Genomic DNA, 12,159 nt, shown 5'->3' with positions numbered 1-12,159 from the left:
TGAAGCTTCTTGCAATGCATAGATTGGAAGTAATTGTGCAATGGAGACATCCTGGTGCCATTTACCTGTGGGGAATCACAACAGGGTTGGTCTTTCTCTGTGAGATGAGCCATTTCTACACTGGACTGAATCTCTGCCATCCCTCACCATTCTCCTCTTCCCAAGATGGGAGAAGGACTCCTGTGGGCATCTAAGACACTGGCTAATGAATTACGTCAAGCAGCAAAACAATTAAGAATTGAGATCAGAAACAGAAACTTCCTAGATGAACAATCCAAGAAGCAAAGCAAGTAGAAGGGTAGCCCTACAACCAATCAGAATCGTGCTACTCCTCAACAGATCCACAGTTCCTAGGAAATTAGAATGCATGTAATGTGATCAAATGTCCTCAACTCACCATCTTACCTGGGAGCATTGGCATAGAGCCTGTCTTCCTTCCTGAACAGCGGATTCATAACTAATTTACCATATATGGTCTCTGGGCAGGGTGGAGGTCATGTTTAATATCTAGTAAATGTCACCCAGGGCGGGGCATAATCACAGCTGCTGTGAGCATTTGAGGCTTTTTCATAGGATGAGCTTGGGCAGAGAACAGAACTCCTTATTCCCCTGCTAATTTTATAAAATATGCATTCAAAAAAATCTCATCTATATGAAGGAATTAAGCTTCCTTTTTCTCTGTAGCAGCCACCTGTGGTTCTACTGCTGCCCTTTGATGGAACATCTAAATAACTGAAATCTTTACTTGGGTTAAAGCAGTCCTTAGCCTGTAGATGTTCTATAGATTTTAAAAGGTGAGTAAATAATATAGGACTCTTTCCTTTCATGCCTTTCTCTTCTAAAGCTCACTTGGTTTTGTTTGTCTCAGTAGATCATTGTTAGGGGACTCAAAGGAGGCTTGCTTTCAGCTTGGGCGGGGCTTTCCCAAAGAAGTTCTTTCCAACTGGCTTCAGGTGCACTACCACTTTTTTGTTATTCATTTTGGACTTTTGTTTTTTGTTAAAAATTAGTAATTTTTTTCTGTACATGCTTGGGTTTTGCCTTTGCAGCTAGGATCAGACAAAATAAATCAGGGTAGCAGGCTGACCTTGTGTTGCTGTTTGCATTCACAAAGGTTTAAGGAGCCTCCCTACAGACAGCTGGAGCAGAAAGAGAAGAGCAAAATGCTTATGAAGAGGAAGTGGCAAGAGGCATCTGAATTTCAGTGTGACCTGTTCCGTCAGGTGATTTTGGGTGGAGGAGGAGACATGAAGAAAAAAAAAGGCTCTAAGTAAAATGTCCTTATAAAGACAAAATCTATTTCTTTCCTGGCTGATGATTTGTCATTCTAGTCACTTCCTGCCTTGTGACCACACACCCCGGGCTTGACAAAGCTGTTCTGCAGATCAGAAAGGAGGAGGTTCTTGGTCCCACACCAGTTCCAGGACTGCTGAAGACAGTTTTTCTAAAAGGTAACTTTGCTTCTTTGTGTTTAAGTGTTTATGATACTGTGCAGCTCTGAGGGGATTGTAGATCTGGCTGCGGGGATGCTTGAGCTCTGAGCACCTGTCACCTGAACCTGCTAGGAACCCTGCTGCCCTCAGACCAGCCAAGCTATGCGCATTCAACAGGCTGGGATGGAGCCACTTAGGTTTCAGGATTGGGAGATTCTTGACTTGTCCCTAGTAATCATGCCTCCAAAGGTATGTTTCCGGGTTTATTTTGACCTTTTTAAGACAAACTGTGCTCAGATTTATTTCTGTTGCTTTGCTTCAGGAAGACTATTTACTGTGATTTTATCTACTTTAGAATGTTTTCAGCAAAGTGGTTATTGATCATCTAGATGGTGCTACTCCTTGGCCTAATGGGGTTAGTTTAATTTTAGCTCCTGAGGTTCTATTTTTCTAAAAACTGTGTTACAGGATGTTAGTGAATGTATTAACATCTCAAGTCGTATGGTATTGAATCTGACATTGGGTTATAGAGTGATTTTTGGCGCCAACGGTTTTTAATGGGTGTGCTTCATAGCCACATGGAATATAAAACAAAGTCTTTTCCATTTGGTCTCTAAAAATAAAGGCTGTTTGTGTTGCTTAATTGCGCTGCTTTTTTTTTTTTTAGAAGATTGTCTGAATTATTTGTAAAACTTATGACCGTACAAATGCATGCTCCAGTTATTCTGGGGGAAAGCCTTCTGTCTATCATAGAAATTCTTACAAAATTAATATGGAGTATTCCAGAAACTTTGCTGAAACAGAGATGATTAATCTTGAAGCGTCAGATTTGACTTTATTACTACAATCAGACAATGAGCCATTGACAGTCCTTTGGACTGGAAATGGAGACAGCAACTGGCATACTTATTAAAGTCTTATTTTTTTTACTTATTTTTTTTCTTAATCAAGTATTAGCAACTTGTTTTCTCAAAAATTTTCCCTTAAAGCAACACTTTTAAAAGCCCTCAGTGGATAAATAAAGATGGGTTATCCACAGACTTCTTGATTGTGAATTTATATAAACTTATTATGTTTGATACCCATCAAATAAAACTTATCTAAAGAATGTGTGGGCACATTTGAATGGAACTAACCATTAGTATGTGATTTCTCAAAATTACAAACTGGATCCATCAATATGAATTGCAACCTACCATCTTAATAGTCTTAAACTAGCCAAAACGTGGAATCAGTGAGAGGGGCTGGAATCTCTTAAAAGTACAAACCAAAAAAAAAAAAAAAAAAAAAAAAAAAGCAGTGTTTTCTTAATTAAGTAGGCATATTTAGAATAAAATAAATTAGAAAGTAATGAAATTATAGTATTTTTTCTTCATATTTGGGAAGGAACTAAAATGACAAAGGTAATTCAAAGTTAAATAAAGTCATTTTATAAAATCAAGTTTAGGCTGCCTAATGTGCTGCACCGAGCGTCCAGTCCCCTTTGTGGAGCTTAGTCTCCAGTACCATTAGGGCAGAACTTTCTGGGCTGTGCCCTCTGAACCAGTGCCACTGAGTTGTAGTTAGGAAGACATTTACTACTAATCTCAGGGGTGATTTCCTTGTAGCATTTGAATTTTTGACTCCTTCTGAAGGAATCAGCAATCTGAGAAATAATTTCAGTACTTTAACTTCATGTATAATTTCCTCTGATCTTTTTGGAGAGGGGATCAACAAATAAAGATATATTAAAAGTTTCATGTAGTAGTAGATTGGAGATCGACTTTCTTTTCATTAGTACATGATTTTAGTGAAAAAAAAAAAAAAGGAAATTGTACCTTCGTAAACTTGTTTCAGCTCACTTCCCCAACCTTATTTCTTGCGACTTCCTTTTTGTCTTACCCCCCTCCCCCATCCCCCACTCTCTGGTTGCTCTAGACCACAAGCCACCAGAAAGTTCCATGCTCTTTCACTCCAACTATTCCTTTAATTGCTTTCTTCTTGTAAAAATTTCAATCATTTTTCAAGGCTCACTTTAAGCAGCATGCCCCTTTGGAACCCTTCCCCATCTGCCCCCATTCCCACTTACTGTTCCTGGAGTAAGTGTAGCATGAATCATATTATTTTAGCTCTAAGTCCTTATGTGCTGGTAGACTTGAGATCTTTCTCCATCTTCTGTAGCTCATACTAGGTGCTAATTTATTTACTGCATTGAAGATTTTTCCTTAGTTCCTTTTTAACTGAATATTTATTGATCTCTTATGGTAGTTGATATGAAATAAGGTACAGCAAAAATGTGATGTTTTATACTCTACCATGCTTACGGTTCATTTTAGTCTCAAAATGCCATAAAGACATTGACCTCAAGGGTTGTATGAAACTATACAATTATGTTAACATACAGAAACAATATATAATCTCATTATTTTAGTCTAAATAAAGACATTGAGGTAAAACTCACTACTCTTACCAAAACGGGCATCTCTGAAAACAGAAAGCATAAGAACAGAAATCATAAGCTATTATTTAATGTTTGAATTGTTCTTGAAAAATTCTGAAGTTAGCTTCCTCTATAGTACCCTTTGTGAATACAGGAGAAATGGCAAATAAATGTTGTGATTAGGTTATATAAAATTAAGAAACTTGCTCATTGAATTATATCTATGAAATCAAAGTTTATAAAGGTAAATTATAAAGCCACTAGATTTTATAACTAACAGTAGATTATATTGCTGAGTGACATCACTTAGTTTCATCTAACTTTCTGCCTAGAGTTTGTTGATTTGGTAGTTTCTTAACTCACAAGTATCAATTGAATAATCCTAGTCACTTACATTCTACCTACTTCAGAAATAAAAATTGGAATTAGAGTTCATGAACATACAAAATGAATCAGTGTCTGCAGATTCAAAGAATTTTCTGTATGCCTATTATGCCAGGTGGCAATTCACCTCTTCAATCCCCGTTGTTTTTGTTGTGAACTCCTAGAATTTACGATGACATGGTCAGTCCCAGGACCATCCCTTCCGCCTGCTGCAGCCCTGACATTGCCCGAAGAGAAGTTCCTTGTTGCTTTCCCCAGTTCTCTCCTTATGCTACATCCTATCTGAGACTGTTGAGTGTTCCCGGTTTGCTTTGTCAATCCCAGTAATTACATCAGTCTTCCCAGCTATTGCCTAATGACCCCATCTTGTACAATGTTGCAAACAACAGTGGGGAAGGCAGATGAGTTTCATGTTATCATGCAAATAATAACGGCTAATAATTACTTCCTACCTACTTTTAACTGGGTATTTTTCTAACTCTTTATTTACTTATTAAAGCATTTAATTATGAAGAGGCTTTTACTTTCTATCAAAAGGGAATTCATTCATTCACCTGTTTAATTTTCTACAGTTGAATAAAATTGTATTAACTGTAAAAATTCTAGGGCTACTCCAGGAATCAACAGGCAGCAAACTATGTTGTTTTTTAATACCAGAGTCCTGAAGTAAAACTCAAGTAGTCATAACCTCCCCTAAATAAGGTTGATGATACAGCTGTTTCTATGAAGCAGGGTAAATATGTGTCTACCACACCAATATTCAGCTTCTCTGTAAATTTAAATGAATAGTTGATATTTTTAATCAATTTAGAGACCCAAGTGTGGATCACAAAACATAATCTCTAGCCTCAAAACCTTAAAAGCATTTTTAGACTTGAAAGTTTACAACAATTTTATTCAAGTGGCATTCCCATTTTCTAGGCTGCTGTGATGGATATAAACACCTCAGTATTTATACTCTAGAACATATATCTGTAATTGTATCATAATGGCTAAATGTAGGTGTCCTAGAAATTGAAAGAATGAAAGATCGTTTTAGTTGTGGGTGAAAGAACAGAGGTAAATGACCCACTTACTGAGTTAAAATAAGTTTGCTTAGCTTCATGGCTGTGTCAGCCCCACTTTCAAGTTACAAGGAGGTTGTTTCTCAAATATGGTCAGTTGTTTTTCTGGCGGAAGGAAAAGCTAAGAAGTTAAATTGAGGAACTTAACAAAGCCACAGTTTTGTGGGTGCAGCATTGATTCCCGTTTTAGTCCAGAAGTAATAGACAGTCTCTCGCGCACACTTGCTCTCTCTCTCCCCTTCTCTCTCTCTCTCCTTCTCTCTCTCTCTGTGTCACACACACACACACACACACACACACACACACACACATCTCTTCTTGATTGACAGATAAAATGAAAAGAGATTACATTCTCCCAAACAGAAAACCCCAGACACCAAATTCGGCAGGCAGATGAAATATGCATGTGGATTGCAGTCTCTCAGATAATTTGTTTTCCTTTTTTTTCCTAGATGCATTGTCAAGGAAATGAATTAGTGAGATAATTACCTTGTATTTGAGTAATAGCCTGCATTTTGATCCCTGTCTGGTCATTGCTACTGGAATACGTCCAAGCTGTGTGTCCAAATGTATGAAATCCGAAGATACCCAAATATATTTATACAAGATTTGCAAAATTTTTTCTATTCACTAATTTCTCAGGCAATATTTATTAGACATACATCTTGGGTGGAGTATTTTTAAATGTGTACTTTAATGACATCACCCAACCCATTTTCCAGCAGGCAAAGTTCTAATGTAAATACAAGTTCACAGTAGAGAATGCTAGGTGATGTGGTACAAAGTGAAAAATGAGAAAACTTGAAGACTATGTGTTCAGTTTTGCATGGTTTGGCACCCATCCTTTACCTAAAAAAAAAAAAAAGAAATTGAATTTCTGTTGCTATTTCTCATCCTATTTCTATAGCTTTCCTACAGCCAGGAGGTGAGGGCAGCCGCCTGGGAGGGTCTTTTCTGATGGTGCTTTCCCCTCATTGTCTTTCTCATTGAGAACTTCCATCAGAATGACAACCACTGAGAGTGACAGTTGAGACTCCACCTGTGTGGTGGTAATGATACTGTTTCCCTCTCACCACGCACCCTCCCTGCTGTCTGTCATTTGTGCTTTCAGGACCTCCATACATCTGAGCACATGTCAGGCTTTTTTAAAGCTTAGAAGCCTTCTATAATTCCTTCCTTCTATCTGTCCTTCTTTTCTTCCTTCCTTCTTTCCTACCTTTCTTCAAGATTTATTTATTTGAAAATCAGAGATACAGAGACAGAGAGCTCTTCCATCCACTGATTCACTCCCCAGATAGTGTAATGGCCAGGGCTGAACCAAGCTGAAGCCAGAAGCCAGAAGCCAGGAGCTTCATCCAAGTTTCCCACATGGAGGTAGGGTCCCACACACTTGGGCCAGCTTCCTCTTCTTTTCCCAGGCCGCTGACAGGGAGTTGTTTTAGAAGCGGAGCAGCTGGCAACCAAACTGCCCCTATTGGATGCTGGAATTTTAGGTGATCGCTTGCTTACCCTTCTTTCCTTCCTTCTGAGAGAGAGGGAGGGAAGGAGGGAAGGAGAGAGAGAGAGAGAGAGTTCACATCTGCAGGTTCCCTCCCTAAATACCCATGCATTGCTAGGACTGAACCAAGCTGAAGCCAGAAGCTGGAAACCCAATCAAAGTTTCTCATGTGGGTTGCAGGGCCATAACTGCTGGAGCCATCTTCTGCCTGCCAGAGTATGTATCAGCAGAAAACTAGAGTGAGGAGTGGAGCCAGGACTCACACTCAGGAACTCCAATGTGGGACACAAGTGCCAAATTGATGTCTTAACAACTAAAATCCCAGTCCACCCCTATAGTTTCTTAAAGCAGCACACTATCTGCCATTCCTGTGTGTGACAGTGAAAGATAAGGTGTAAGGAAGGGTGAGCAAATGTAGACAGGTCTGGGTGCACATTCCAGCCTTTTACCAAGTATGGAGGCTGAGTATGTGCCTGAGCCTCTGAAACCTATCTTCCACACCTGTAGAACAAGGCAGGTTCTGTTGTTAGATCTGTACCTGGGTTCATTGTCCCTTTTCATTTCTGTGGGTTGTCCATCCATGTGTGCGTCTGTCACACCCAGCATCATGACAGTGTGGAATCATGAGAAGCACTTGAAATGGAGTCACTAATTTGTGCCCACAGATAGCTATGTAAAGTTATTATTATTCCCTTATTACAGATTTTGATAAAAGAAATGTTATGGTATAGTCCTTACAAGTTGGTATTGATATCTGACAACCAAGCTGTAACTTTCGACAAATGTGAAGATCGCTTTAGTCCATCAAACTAATACAAATTTCTTCCCTCTGCTTTTATCTGTTATTTCCCAATTTGTTGTTGGTATCTCCTTTTCTGAAAATGAGCTTGACATTAGAGAGTCTAGAAGAACAGTTCCAAGGAGCTTTTTGAAAATGAGATCACATGTTCATTTCTCTGGTTTCAAGCTCAAATTGCAGTGGAGAATCTGCCTGGAGAGTAGGGAGCAAAGGTCAGGTAGAAACAGAACACAGGCTGGTCCAGTCAGTTCCTGAGCACCGGTGCCCGAAAGAAGGACTTGGTGTTTGTTGGCCCCATCACAGATGCCCAAAGATCTCTGTTGTTTTGTGACTCATGATGGATGTGGTTGGACTTCTCTTCAGATTATTATACATTTTTCCACTCTGGTCACACTTCCTCAACTATGTTAGAAGGTACTTTCCACTGTTAGTACCTCAGACAGCAAAGTCTAAGGGCCAGTACCCTTGATCACTTAACACAAGGTCAGCTAACACCTGAGCTGTTGGCTTCTGGCTGCTGTCATTGTCCAGCTGTGCCATAGTGTGGGAGTTATGGCTCCCAGGACACTGGGATTCCAGGGTTGTGATGCCAAAAGCCAAAACAAGCTGGACTAAATATATTTGGAGATAGAGTTTGGATGTGAAATCTAAATGTATTTACACACACATGTATATCATGCACATAATGAAGTATGACTTTTGGATGGTGACTCCATGTAATATATCATCTAATTGGTAGTAGAATTATTTGGTTTGTTTACCAAAGTCAACTTGTATAAGTTCTAGTTTTAAAAAAAATTCCCTCCTTGTCTTGCTTGCTTGTTTCTTTTCCTTGGCTCTCTCCCTCCTCTTACCAGGCACTTTGGTCACACTCTGTCTCACTTTGTCCTATCACAACCCCCTGAAGTGAACCTTGTTGAATTATTGATATTCCCTCTTACAGATGAAGAAACTGAGACTGAAAATCCAAGTAATACGTACAACAGCACATCGCAAGAAGTAGCTGAGGCAGAAAACGCACCATTGGTTTCACCATGCTGTGATGCTTCCTGGTTCATTATTTTTATCAGTATATACTGATCCTAATTTCCTAAAGGCAACAGGATCATTAGTTTCTGAGGGTGGTTTATGGAAACCTCAAATGCCTTTATGCTCACTTGGACTGCAGGATAAGTAAACTGTACCCAGGCCTGGGTAGTCCTATAATTTACACCTTAGAGCCGTGGGGCTCCCATACAAAGCCTGTTTCATGAACTGTCTCTGAAGGATTTTTTTTTTACGTTTTGCTTCTTTAGATGCTTCATGGTTGTACTTTCCTTATACCTTGGCTAAAACCGAACAAAGACTCCTGGGAGTCTACTTCCCGTTCTGAGCTAAGTCAGTGACTCACTTTGAGACTTTGGGAAGTGGCTTCACTCCCTAGGCCCCCATTTTCACATTTCTAACATAGTCACGTCCCTTCCCACTTTGCATAATTTTCTTTCTTCATTATTTGGGTTATTTATTTATTTGAAAGGCAGACGCACATGTACATACACATGCACAGGGAGAGAGAATGTGCCTCCATGTGGGGATGTGCTCCCTAACTCCACACAACGACCAGCTTGTCTGAGAACTTTCTCCCATGGGCTTCTCTTGAGCCCTTGCTCTTGCCTTCCAGGAGCCGCATTAACAGGTCTGTGGAGTGTGGAGTCAGACGGCATCTTAACCACCAGCCCCGCATTGCCTGGATTTACTGCAGGATTTTGTAAATCAGAGACAGTAATAGCAAGAGGAATCTATGTGCATACAAACAAGCTAAAATGACTTCTAAGCAGAAACAGCTGGGATTTTTTTTGGCATACATTTTTCCTGCAGCCAGTGCAATAAACATTGTAACTGAAGATGACAAACATATATCCCAGAACACTGATGTTTTCCTTCTAGAATCAAGAGCTACTGAGGAAGAGAACCACGCTGGCACAGACCAAACTCCCACTCAGGCCAGGATATAGAACAGGTTAATTCTGCTGCTACTGTATGGCAACATTGCCGGACATAAAAGAAAAAACACAGTATGTGTATATGTGTATGTACATAAGTATACATGTGTGGGGTGCGGTGGAGGGGTGGTTGGGTGTACTCACAGTTTCATGCATCTCCTGGGATTCCTGGAGTGTGGGTAAGACAGTCCTCTGAACCTCGTGCACAGGACACTGAGGCAGGGCAGTGAGCTCTTGATCTAGAGTGCTGGATCTGGAAATAGGAACCACACTGTGGAAGCCTGAATCCAGGTTGAGAGCAGAGAGTACTCTTAGGTTCTCACCCAGTGTTGGGGAACCAAATGCCTGAAACCAGGATGACTGCTCTACTTTCAACTTTGTCATTGCAGAATTCATTTCTCAACTTGACCATCTTGTCTTCTGGGTATGGCATCCTGTGGTGAATTGTTTCAATTTGGTTTGCTTTCAGGTTGCTAAGGGAAATCAGAAGGGTTTTTATGCAAGTTTGAGAATCAATTTACTGATGAAATCAGGGCCACTCGCTCCCGTTGCTATGGTCACAGTGACCTGGAAGGTGCATGGTACCATCTAACCTCCCACCCAGGCCAGGGAATAGAAGAATTGGACATGGTATTTATATACATGATTTGGCACATTATTTGCAGTCCAGGCCTAGTGTGAGCCTTTGCAATACCCAGGTTCTGTTCTCCCTCATATGCAGAGAACATAGATGAAATTATATTAATGGGATGCTTAAAACCATGGACACTTTGCACCCCCTGTGTTGAGAAGGCGTTTCTTAAATACCAGTATTCTATTTTAAGTTTTACAACTTATGATGGGGAAAATAGGGAGGCCTGGATTCTAGTGCCAGATACTGAAATGTGTTCTAGAGGTCGGATGGTCCTTTAAGTTGGGTGTCATTTCACAGCTTTGTGGGAGAATGAGTGGCTACACAGATCACTTCTGAGGTCCCTTCACCTCTGCATCCTGTGGCAGTTATTTATTTTAATGGGTTATTTATTTTGGAATAATGTAAGAGTTACCAAACAAGGTGAAATGATAGCATATTGTTCCCTTAAGTCCCTCATTCAATTTACTGGTTTTCTGGGGGCTGTTTCGTTGATTAGTTTGACTAGGGATTTTTTTTCCTGAACATTTTAAAAATTTTGATTGACATAAAGTTCTATGTATTCTCCACGTACAACATAATGTTCTGAGGTGTATGTACATTGCAGAGTGTTACATGTGCTAGCAAAGGTGTGATTCTGTGCAGTTTTTACTTGTGTATAAGAGCCCCTCACATGTGTTGCCTTTCCATTTTTCAAGTACATGATGTATCATTATTAACTACAGTCAGCTTGCTGTTCAGGTACCTTGTACTTGTTCTTTCTAGCCTTAACTATGTGTCTTTTGACTGACACCTCCCCAGATCTCTCAACCCTCCTCAGATTGTACAACCACTCTTCTGCTCCCAACATTTATGAGATCAGCTTTGTTTTTAGAGTCTATACTCGTATGAATGAGCTCATGGATATTTGCATTTTTGTGTCTGACTTATTTCACTTACCTAAGCATCTTCCAGTTCCATTCATATTTCTAGAAATGACAGAATTTCATTCTTTTTTTACTGCTGAATAGTATTCCATATTATACATGTGTCACATTGTCTTTACCCAGCATGCATTGTTGGACACTTAGTTTGATTTTCTATCTTGGCTGTTAAGATTAATTATCAATAAACATGGGGGTACAGATATCTTTTTTACATGCTAATTTCATTGCTTTGAATATATACCCAGTATTGAAATATATTATGTGCTAACTTTGTTTTTAATTATGAAAAGAACTTCTAAAATTTTTTTCTATAACGCCTGTAATGGAATCAAGAAGATAGCAAAGAAAGTGATCAAGTATCTAGAAAATAAGCCCTTTAAGAAAACAGGTTGTAAGAATAAAAGAAGGACCTGATGCAATCACCACAGGATGTGATGGCGCTTTTATAAATTGAACAGCTAGCACAATTCCCTCTGAGACTAGCCTAACAAAGAGGGAGCTTTAATCGTATCAGACAAGATTTAGGTTACAAGGTAGAGATATGAGACACCAGAGAGGTTGTAGGGTTTCCTTATTTAGATACTTTGAAGAAAATAGTAGGTGACTTCCTTTCTGGGACAGTTTGTTCAAAGTTTCACCTAAAAACTGAAGTGAACTGGGCCTGGCGGCGTGGCCTAGCGGCTAAAGTCCTCGCCTTGAACGTGCCAGGATCCCATATGGGCGCCGGTTCTAATCCCGGCAGCTCCACTTCCCATCCAGCTCCCTGCTTGTGGCCTGGGAAAGCAGTTGAGGACGGCCCAATGCATTGGGACCCTGCACCCGCGTGGGAGACCTGGAAGAGGTTCCTGGTTCCCGGCTTCGGATCGGCGCGCACCGGCCCGTTGCGGCTCACTTGGGGAGTGAATCATCGGACGGAAGATCTTCCTCTCTGTCTCTCCTCCTCTCTCTGTATATCTGACTTTGTAATAAAAATAAATCTTTAAAAAAAAAAAACTGAAGTGAACTGGAGCAGCATGACTTCAG

At 40.0% G+C, this 12,159-nt stretch overlaps 1 protein-coding gene across 1 annotated transcript in view; it reads left to right on the top strand.

Moving 5' to 3' along the window:
- The first annotated feature begins 1,317 nt into the window (after window positions 1–1,317).
- The window catches only part of LCP1 (lymphocyte cytosolic protein 1), a 50,631-nt gene continuing 39,789 nt past the window's right edge, over window positions 1,318–12,159 (top strand). The window contains exon 1 of the mRNA XM_058670754.1: window positions 1,318–1,451. The gene's annotated coding sequence lies outside the window, so the exon portion shown is untranslated. The remainder of the gene's footprint in view (window positions 1,452–12,159) is intronic.

The sequence above is a fragment of the Ochotona princeps genome, chromosome 12 (assembly GCF_030435755.1).
Source record: "Ochotona princeps isolate mOchPri1 chromosome 12, mOchPri1.hap1, whole genome shotgun sequence".
Lineage (NCBI taxonomy): Eukaryota > Metazoa > Chordata > Mammalia > Lagomorpha > Ochotonidae > Ochotona > Ochotona princeps.
Note: the sequence above shows the minus strand (reverse complement) of the source record. Positions and strands in the feature narration are given on the sequence as shown.